Genomic DNA, 12,117 nt, shown 5'->3' on the forward strand with positions numbered 1-12,117 from the left:
TTAGTCCTTGAAACCATAACATGTAGCGACCTATCCAATCGTTATCTTTTTCCCCACTTCTTCCTAGCCTTCACGGCGTTACACATGTAAGGGCGCCCCCTAATTGATTGGTCATATTAAAACAAAAATGGCCAAGCTAAAGCAGTTCTTTCTCATTGTCGTTTCATCGCTCTCCGACCATTTCATCTGAAACAAGCCTCACTACATGTGTTGGCATCTAACTTCTGAAATCATACTGATAATCCGAGCGGGCACTTCTTTCATCGGCAACCAGCAAAAGGCCACGGTATACAATTCTCTCCAAAACCTTGCCTGTTGCATCCGTCAGGCAAATAGGCTGAAACGGCAATGACTCTTTGATGGCCATGCAATCTCAACTCTCTACCCTCTTTTAAGCCTTGCAACATCATGGCGAAAGTTTTTGATCAACCTAGGATCGCTACCTTTACCGCCAGTGTGAATTTACCCCTTTCCCCCATTCCCAATATTTTGGCATACCGATAGCAGTTCTGTTCCGGCAATATTATTCCATTTTTCCTACTACGGTCCCGTAGGGCGATGTGAATCGGTTGCAAAGCCTGATGTGACAGACAATTTGTTGTAAACGGAACTCTCTTATATATTCCAGAAGAATTTTTGCCGTTCATCATGGGTTAATATCCGTTTCCTGGCATATGCGATCATTTTTGTCGTTGTCTTCAGGTTACTGCGTAGATTCTTGTAGAGGATTAATCTGCTTTGGAATCTCGAACATTAGTGCGGAGTTACTCTTTTACAGAGCCGATAGCCTGTGTTGCTAGTGCTCAATGTCTCTTTTTTTAGTCTAAGAATTCAATTCATTAGTCTAAAATAGTCTAATAATACTCTTTTACAGATATTTCTTGTTGACATAGGCGTAATAGCAACTCCGTTCACTTTCCGTATAAATTCATCTACTGTTCCTTCTCTAATCTCATTCGATACCGTTGCAATATTGCAGATGCCGTCGTCGAAAGGTGTATATTTTATGTGTTATATATTATTATTATATATTATATATATATATATATGATATTTATGATATATATGATATTATATATATGATATTTATTTCTAACGCGTACGCGTTTAAGTCGTCTGAAATTACGATGTTTGATATATTACGGGTACCGTCAGCGAGGGCGTTTAGTGTATCTAACTACTGTAGAGCACTGTGATAAGATGGATCCTTTATCCTCGCCCCGCCTAAACCACTATGGTGGCTATCATCATCCAAGAATGCTCATGCCATATTTTCAGAGTAGGCTTTTCTGGGCAAATCAGTTACTAATGTGTCGCGAACAGTGTTTTCATTTACTTCGCTCAAAAATACCAAGTTCAGCTCTAACTTATTACATACTATTCGCGTAATTGTTTAGTGTTTTGTAGTTTGGGTCCTGTTAAATGGTCTCCATCTGAGAAGCTGCTATCTGGTTCCATTATTGTAAACGGGTTACGACTTCATAGGTATCCATGCAAAGAGGGAGCCCAACCAATGGGTTCAGGCGATCATTGCTAAGTCCAGCGTTAACAAGGAATTTTTTCCACAACGCAAACATAATTGTGCACTGGGCTAAAAAATATTTCAATGGCATGTCACTTCCATATAGTTAGAAAACGAAATATTGACACCACCAGCCCTCAATTGTCTCTTTGCGACCTTTCCCGGTATGCCGTAACCAAAGCCTTATCAGGCTCGGCCATTGTGCCCAGCCAAAAGCTCTATTCACAACTTCGTCCCCCTCGTGATCACTCTGAGTAATGCCGCTCTTAGTCGAAATTGAGAGTTAGGAGCCGGTCGATTAACGCTTATTACATTGATCGCAGATGGCGCTTAGCCCTGTCGAGTGTGTTCAACAGCGAGGTTAAAGCGCGACGTTTTTTCGAGAAAATTCAAAGACAACTATGTGCGATTTTCAAATACAAATTTCTGCGATTCCCCTGCTGAAACTCGAATAGCATCGCTACAGAGTTATTGGAGTTTTGAGGGGAAAACTGAGCCAATTGATTTTCACAGTCCTTTTTAAAGTGAGATTTAAGAAGATTCTGGGGGAAGCAAAAACCGGACTACATAATTAATGCAAAAAATTTCCACCCAAACTTTCTCTCTTTACGTGATGAAAAATTACGCCTTTCCTGTTGATAAATTCAACATACTTTACGTTAGTTGGGCGCATTAATTGCATTATTACTGCCGATAGAGAATGAGAACAACTTGTCGTCACATTGGAATAGCTCATGATGAACAAATCCTTTGGAATCTCACCAACCACAAAGACATCAGTTCATGAGATATCTATGCGACATTTCCCTTCTTCCCATCTAAATTTTACAAAAACGATTTCGTTTGCTGCCAGCAACCCGTCATAGGAAAAAATGTAGTCCACTCAATTTTCCCTCGCAATAGTATTCAAATGTCAGGCTTCGTTTTAGAGATTAAATGTACCAGTGGGTCTTAATTTGTGTATCATTGACTTTATCGGTATAATGAAGATGCAAGGACTTGACGCGTCTTTAATATCGGACTTCGCAGAACGGAAACGCTGGAACTCTTTGCGTGCTATTGAGCTTTGCCAATGCGTCCATCAACATTTTCAGATGTAAGCGGAGCGTCATCGTCTTGATTGAACATATGTTTTGTTCGTTTTGCTCGTGTCACTTTTGTTGCGCCGAACATGCAGTAAAGCTGTCGTATCAGCCATTAGTTTGCCATAAGAATAAAAGACGAAGGAACTCCGTCATATCAAACCGATTTTACCGAAATTATCGTCTGGCCTTTAACATTTCATATGATTTTAATTTGAATTTTTTGGTTAATCGCAACTAAATCACGGAAATGCACAATGAATAGAAACGTATAGATAAATCAATCCCCAATAATCAAGTCTGAAAAGAAAAAAATTTTTTGAAGATGATATTTACATATTATAATTGACTAGGCAAGTGTTTTTATATGTAATGACGCGATCCCTTTGTAAACTTTTCCATTAAAATTAAATGCAAGTTTTACCGTTAAAAAGAGATTTTCAAATGATTCGCTTAAGTTAAACTAACAGTTAATAAAATCCACAAACTTAAGGTCATTTGGACCTGTAGTGAGAATGAACACAAGAATTTCCCCTTAAAAATCGTACACATCTTTCGTAATTTTCCTATATCTAAATATATTTTGTACAAAGTGAAGGGCGCAAAAAGGGAAAAAATGTGAAAAATAAAACTCCAATTAAACCGCACAAATCCACACATTGTACGAATTAAAAAAAAAAAAAAAAAAAAAAAAGAAGGCGAAAAAGAGTAAAAAAAGAGACAGGGTTACTTACGTAACTTCTAACCATATACAAAACCACAACAACACTCGTGGGTTTTTTAATCCCTTACATTTGATTTTGATCTTTTTTTCATTTTCCCTGAATTTTTTCAAACGTATGTATATCGATGCTTATGTATGCGAGTGTGAGCTTTACATATTATTATATAAATATATATATATATATATATTTATTTATTTGCAATAGATATCATATTGAAGTTGCAGTATTTTATGACATGAATTTATTCATATGACACTACTAAGAACTTATTTCAAATAATTTTTGTTTTGCAACTTTTACATCAAAGAGAGGTTAAATCGAAAACGAAGTACATTCCAGTAAACTATAATAATCAGAGTATCAAAAATTAAATACATCTCAGGTTCATAATAATGTAATAATTTCCGGAAATGTTAATAAAAATGAAAACATCGACGAACTGCGATTTTGTTATCATAATATTATAAAAATGTACCGACAATTGAGGTTTCGATCGTTTACCCTAAACGCAGATATTAACATAACATAAATTATTAAACATATCGTGTTATCGGTCAACAATTTGCGGATCGAAAATCTTACAAAAACATGCTCAATACTAGATATAACGGAGTTATCAAAACCGTCAAGATACCCTTCCTTAATGCCGCCTCTTCCGTTCAATCAAAAGCACACTTTTGAGATTTGCAAACAAATGATAGTCGCTAGGGCTCAAATTTGAAGTACACGGTGTGTAGGGCAGCAATTCGAACGTCAGTTCACATTATTTCTCTATTAGTAACGTAGTTGATGCTTTCGTTACACCTCGAGTGGATACGGTAATCATATGGGTAATAGCTTTCGAAAGTCCCAATTTTCATGCGAACTTGAGCAGGTCGATTATGTCTTTCTGTGCTTGCGGTGACCACCGCTTTCTGAGTCTGAGCTTGACAGACATTGTGTGAGGGTTCATATTTTCCAATTATAGTTCCAACTTTCTATTCGAGACGATCTGAATCATTTTATCGACCAGTGAGTAAGACTCTAAAGGCTGCCAGGTAACTTAGATCATATGCCCGCCTATATTGAAAACTCTACCGTGCTTGAGATTTGAACCCACAAGCATTGAGTTGTTAGTCGCGATCCTTCGCTAACTGGGCAACTCATGGCGACAATGAAATATTTATACAAGGTAAAAATGAATAGCTTGAAGAAGATTTCAAAACAAGCTTTTGTCACTTATTGCGAGAGTGCTACGCTTATTTTGTCACTGTTGTAGTTTTTGATTTTCCTGGCAGCTGCTAACTCCGAGAGTTAAGTAATGAAACCGCGATGTTGAAATGGTTCGAAACGGCATTTTCAGTCACTTCGTACAGCAGACATTTTCCTGGTTTTAGTTGATTCATCAACGACTAAACTGATCGAAAACTCTTTCAGTGTTTGATCTGCTTTCTCGTGTTCAAACTTTTTTGGTTCCCCACATTTAGACCCTTGAAACGAAAACCAACAATTACGAAATGATGGATCAGCATCATCAAAAGCTTTTAGAAAAGTTTAATAGACTTCGGCAGCAGGTTTCTTCAAATCAGACAACATAAGTAATACAGATCGAAAATGGAATTTTGAGCGTTCGATGACTAGCGTCAGTATGCACTGAGTAACTGTTTTTTGATGCAAAGAACGGTCAAAATGATTGAATTAAATCGTTGTGTATACTGATATCTTGCATTACTTAAACATTCTCTTCCAATTGATGTCGCTGGTGATACAAGCAATAATAGCAGGCGTATATTCCATTGAGTTTTTGTCAACCTTAGGTCGTTTTCCGAGATGTTGCAAAATTGATAGCGAATGTAGTATACGCTCATATTTAAGTAGTGGATGTAAAAGAATTTAAGTGCATCAAAATTTCCAAGTATTTTTTTGAACAAGTTTCTTAAAGAAACAAAAACTAATTTTCGACAAATGAAAAATGTTTGCCGGCTTCTGTATTCGACGGCGGCGGTAACAATGAAAATACATTTTGTTTTTTTTATTTTTGTTTTAGAAGAATCGCTAAGAAATAAAGCAACATCACCAGCACTTTAATTTAACGGCTTAAATGGAAAAATAAAAACAAAAAATCTAAAACACAATAGGATTATAAACGTGAAAAGTAAAAATAAAAGTAAATTTTAAACAAACAAAACCGCTATAGCAAAATAAAAATAACAACAATAAAAGCAACAGCAAAAACAATACAAAATGAATGGAAATAAACCAGAAATAGAAAACTTGTACAAAAAAACAAAAAAAAAAACGGCTGTAATACGCTTCTGATGCAAATAAATTCACGCCATCAACATTTGCTACAACAAATATTAAGAATCTACAAAGACTCCATGAAGGCACTATATATATGCAATGCATTGCTTAAAACTTTCCTCTTTTGTTTTGCTACGTTTTTCTTGGTTACGTTCTGTTAAGATGGCGCAAAAAAGTAAAAAGAAAAAATCTATACCAGAATATGCAATGTATGTATGTACGTATATATATATATATATATATATATGAATATATATGTAAGTATATAGGAGTACGTATCGTCGTTTATTATGCTGGTACCGGTCGGCATGTTGTTATTGTTGTTATTACTGTTAGTGATATCCTTGGTGTTATGTTCATTATTTTTATCTATTGCGAAATGAATGAATAAATGCGAAAACAGTTTTTTCCCTAACATGCAAAACACACGGGAAACTAAACACAAAAAACTCGTTCTCATTCAAATAAAAATCTGTAAAACGAATAAAAACAAAGAAAAAAAAAAAAAACATTCTTACATACGTACATTCATAAATACATACATAAATACAAACATATATCTAAAACCGCAAAGTATGAAAAAGAAACTTAAACACACGAAATCTAGGCTCACATGATGTAAGCAACAACACTAACATATATATATATACATATATATATATATATATACACAATGATATTCTATGCCAACGCAGTGAAAAAGAAGAAGAAACACTTGAAATGTGAAATGTGAACTATTGCTCCATTTTTTGCTTATGTTAGTTATGTACGGTTTTCACATGCATACATATGTATGAGCTCTAATATTGTAAATGTGTATAAATGTATGTTTCGTCTTTGTGTTAGTGTTAAAATGTGTAAATGTTGCAATGCAATCAACGGAATTGTAATTTAGCGGAAAAGGATGTGCGGCCTGAGCTCTTGTTTTTCTTTCCTCCTTTCTTTCGGTCGATTCATATACTACTTTAAAGAAGATACGGCCTTGTTTTTAAAGAAAAATATATTCACAGACATATGTGTGTAAGCAATTTATATGCATAGAACGGGATTCCTGTTTTGTCAGTGCGAGAAACAAATTGTACACAATTATAAAAGCATATTCAAGAAACAATTCGTTAAATTAATGACTTTTATAGTAATTACAACATAATAACATTCTCTCTTTTCTTTTTCCCCCTCTTCTTCTTCTTTCCTCTATCTTCCTACATATATACATACATACATACATATATATATAAATATATACATATATATATATATATATCTGCACATTTGCAATTTTCCCGTAGAAATGCTTAATACAAATGAAGAAATTGCTCGATACCCTATCATCTATATATGTATATAAGAAACGAAAAAGGCAACAGAAACATTTTCATTTATTTCTATGTAATTTTTATTTATACTCACGCAGAACATTAAAAAAATACATCATCAAATCATTAGTTTAACTTCTGCCTTATATGAGTCTTGCTAAGGCTGTACACGTATTTCTGAAGGCGGCCAATTTCGGAATTCGTTACACTCTGGCAATCTTTCAACGACTTTGAGGAGTTGTGATCCGCGTAAGTTACAAGTTCAATTGTCAATCACTTTTTGTCCGACGATTACGCTCCAAATGAGTATTACATTAAAAAGAGACAGAGAAAAAGAGAGAGCGAGAGACAGCAGAAGTTCGGAAGAAGTTCTCGTTATTACAATCATTCTAAAAGTTCCGCTCTTTTCACGCAACGACTTCTTTGATTTTTCGCATTCATTCTTACTTACTATCTTGCATCATATTTGCCTTGGATCGAATAGATAGAGATTACTCTGCGGGGGTAATAAACTTCTTACCAACTCTCTATTACACTTTTGCGTATTCCGAGCTGATCTTTCTATGTACAAAAATTACTATGTAAAAAAATTACTGTTTTCAGTGTATCTGTTTCTCATTGAACCTTGAAATTGCACACACCATCGCATGAGTCGGGGTCCAAATCTAAGTGCGATACTTGCGTACTTACTTATAATTATAGCGAGTGCTCTGTTGGTAACGACATGGTACTTGCCAATTGGGCGTACACCCCCTAGGCTGCGGCCACTACCTACTTCTTTCTCGTCCCTCATTTCTTTCAATTGAGTGATTAGAGTGATTAAAAAAAAAAAAAACGGTCTGGTTAGCCGTTGTTCCCTTTTTCAAAGTGTAGGCCAGTGCCATCATTCAATACCAAACCCTATCTCTTCCTTGATATATTTTATTACAAAAACAAAAGAAGAAAGCTCCCTTTTACCTACTAATGATGAGTTGTACAGTCGGATTAGTTTTGGATTAAGTTTTCTTTCGTTTCGATAATTCTTAGCAAAGACAACTAAGGTTTATGAATTAATAAACAGTGACACTTTTTAAAAAATTCATGATCTTACAGGTTGTAGAGGATATAAAAATTTGTGAGAAATACATGAACTCAACATTAACAAATGTTAAATTCTGGTTATAATGATTTCCAAAATTGTCGATTGCACTTCGTTACCTGTTCGAAAGCGTCGGACAAACATTCATGTATAATAGATATGAGAAAATTAATTTAAAAAAAAAATGTTTTTACCAATTATTTTTTTGGCGAAAGAAAGAACAGAGATAATAGTAGAAGGAATTACTTACCCCAGGCAATCATTGTGTTATGTACCACCTAAAGCAGCAATTAGTTTGAAAGCGTAAGACATAAAACATATATTACATTTTGGCTATAAAAACACTGTGTTGATGTTAGGCGACTTTTATGAACAGATGGCAGTACCAAGCCGCCGAACTTTAAAACATTGAATATGTGCAGCAATTAGTGTATCAATCAGTCGTAATCTCTAATTTTTAGTCAAAAGCAGCGTCATCAAGAAGTGAGGAAATAGAAAGAAATAAGAAAGTGATGGCCGTGGATCAGCGCTCATTACAGCTGGAAACAAAGTTAACTCTACCGCATTGAGATTTGAACCCGCGCACGCTGACTCGCTGTGGTCGCGATTCTTATTTAATCGTCTACTCATGCGGACATAATAGACTACAAACCGCAGTACGTCCTACATATGACACACTATATTGATCAAAACTGTTACCTTGTACGTAAAATGTTTGCCGTTTTTATTGTCAATTGTGGAATTGAGGCTGTCCTTCTACGACCAGAACATGGCAGTAGACAGGATAATCCACAGCTATCAATCACACCAATACATTCCGCATCTATAAACTGTATCAGAGAGCAAGACTAAGGTGCACCTACGTCTCCTACCATCAGAACATAACAGATTTTGTTTATCAGAAATCGTGGATAGCCTGAGTTCAACAAACATCATTAAAGGTCCAAATACCACCAACCTAAAATGGGTGTGTAAAATTTATTAATGATTAAGAACAATCCATATCTACTAGCACTACTAGCACCAGGCTATTACAGCGTATGTAAGCTTTGTCCGACATGAAACAGTATGAGAAATAACTCCCGTGAAAGCAAACTGTTCGAAGAGTCAGGCAGCAATCAATTAAGAATATGATATTTCGGGAACAAAAATCAACAAAGGGAAATTACACGAAACGGATGGCATTCGAAACTACGCCATAAAGACAAGGAAAAATCAGAGAAAAATAAAGTGAATAAGTAGCAATGGGCCACGAAAACAGCCTGTCAAAGGCAAAGACAAGATTATGCGTCAAATAGAATTAGCTACGATGACTATAGGTTTATTATATAGCATCCAATTTGGCTTTTAACAGCACAAGAACATCGCAAAGATCCACCTGCATATCTTACTGCAATCTGCACATCTTACTGCTGACGTGGAAATTAAAAGTACTCAGCATAGCAATGATCTCAAGGATAGCTGCTTGTTAGCAGCTTGGTAGACTCAGATAAAGACACTCATTTAAGTTGGCGCTAAGAAAGCCGAAACGAACATCAAAAAAGAAGAACTAGCGAATACTTGGTTCAAGGAAAAATTCTCGCATTGCCGCCCCATTTTATAGTTTATGGAACATCATACGGCGTCCATCAATTCAAAAAGGAAATGAAAATTATTAGTCTCACTAAAAAATGGCCTTTTTCAACAATATCGCAAGTAGTCGAAGAGCTAATGATTGAGGTCTATAAAGGATGATTTTTTCAAAACCTGTAGTATATGTTTGCGCCTCTGACATGGTGTCAAATGTTCGAAATTCCATTAAGTCATCTTTGTATTGTTCCCGGCGATGGCAAAGTCTTCAAAAGAAGTCAAGGTATGTATCGAATGAAGTATTTTCACTTCTAAGAAAACATTTTTTTTATATATCCGTACTACTTTAGTGGAACGATACCACCAAGGTTTAAAGTTTTACTTTGCCCTGGACAAAATCATTATAAAAAGTCACTGCTGTAAGAGGGCCACGGAGTTGTTCTTTTCATCTTTTCGGTCATCCTTAGTTCTAACAATTGGGAATCGGGCTCTTCAAGATGTTTCGTATGGGCTCTTCAAGGCCCCCTTACTGATGTGGATGGATTGGTAGTTGGGCTCCACATCTAACCCATACCTTATCGAAAACAATGTTCTTTAAATGTCTCTATTTTGACATGCCTGTTATACTTTGGAGACATTATCCCTGCGTTATGTAATAATTTTTAAAAAAATATATGCATAAATCAATAATGATTGCCTCAAAGTATTTTAGAAGTTTATTAAGAAACTAAGAGAAAACGTAGAATAGTATTATTATTATTAAATTTTTGACACTTGTAATGTAGTAAAAAAAATTAAAAAAATAAAAAAAAATAGATAAATAAATAAACTTCTTTCAATTAATTTAAAAAACGTAGGGTATTGCCAAGCTATAAAACTATACGTATGTGTATATGTGCGTTTGAAAATATTACCGCTGAAAATGCGAAGAGAAACGAGAAAAAACGTGAAAGTATACGTTCGAACATACAACCGGTACTTTATTATCACATACATATAAGAATTAATCTCCGGACAAGAAGAATTAAATATAATTGGATTTTTTTTTTTTTTTTTTTTTTTTTATATTTGATACGGGTAAGAATTGCTATGGAACCGAGTACAATTGTCTGCATTCACAGGTTAAATGAAAAACGAAAACCACATAAGAGATTATACAACAGTTGTACCGGGTACAAAAATTAATCTGGATTTAACAGGTCAAAAAACGAATGAAACTACGAAAGCGTAAAGCATAACAACACACACACACATACGCACACATATTATACACTTATGCATTCACATTCACATTTATACGCGCTGTTATAGCATACAAATTTGAAGCGAAGTGTTAACAAAAACAGTCAATTGGCATTACATGAATTTAAATATGAAATCTCTCGTATACGCGAACCGAATAGAACGAGTTGCAGACAAAAGTAATATAATGAATACTTTTTAGAGTTTTTAAATCCATAAATAAATTATTATTATTTTAAAAGATAGGCAATAGGCGGCATGGGCGGCACAGATTTAGGGGAAATTCAACATCAAATTTTCTGTAATTATTCCCATTAAAATGTTTATCATCGATAAACACATACTTATATGCGTATAGCAATAGCATTGATGTAAAGGCGATATTGTTATTATTATTGTTGGTATTAATGAAGGATTGTGATGTTGATGTGGATGTGTAAATAATGGCGTATATGCATGTGAATCTGATTTGATGGTGATAATAAATCACCACCAATTATTTAGTCATCAATCAAAATTATCTTCTGATAGACATGTTGCCTAATTGAAGTTGTATGCATGGCCGAGATTTTCTTTAACAATCTCAGCTGGAATACTCTTGCCTTGACTAATTTTTCGCAAACTGACTCATTTGCATTTTGCAGACATACACACGCACATAATGTAAAATGTATCTGCAATAGTACAACAAATAGTATTTTCTTTAATTCTTCTCCGACACCAATGAAGTCTCCCTCTCTTTGTGTCTCTCTCTCTCTCTCTTCCAGTTTGTAATCAAATACCAGACAATAAGCCAAAGTACAGATAACGACTTGCATTTGAATTTATTAAATCTTATTTCTTCATTTTTTTTTTTTTTTTTTTTTCATACTAAAGGCAAGGATATATTACAGCCAAGGACAAATAATAGTCTTGTACTAATATTTGCGTTTAATAATCTTTATGTTTGACAAAGTGATACGTACGTAGTTCTGCTCAGCAAGAGAGATTGTCTCATGAAAGAAAAAAACGAGGTACTCATTTTTGAAAGAACTTTATGTTGAGTTGTAACTGAAAATCGCATCTGTCTACGTAAGACACAACTTACTGCTACTTTCCTTTCATTAGGTTACAAAAGTGCGAGACTTAAGGTACTAAAAACCACGTGTATGTGGCACAATCATTCCCGGCTCCTGTTCACTGAATATATACGTATCCTTTATTTTGCATTAGCTGCGAAAATCGGAATGCGCGACCTTAACGTCCCAAACACCCATTTTTCATTTGAACTCTTAACTCTACGACCCGACTATACAGATAT

Source organism: Glossina fuscipes, unplaced genomic scaffold (genome assembly GCF_014805625.2).
Source record: "Glossina fuscipes isolate IAEA_lab_2018 unplaced genomic scaffold, Yale_Gfus_2 1, whole genome shotgun sequence".
Taxonomy (NCBI): Eukaryota; Metazoa; Arthropoda; class Insecta; order Diptera; family Glossinidae; genus Glossina; species Glossina fuscipes.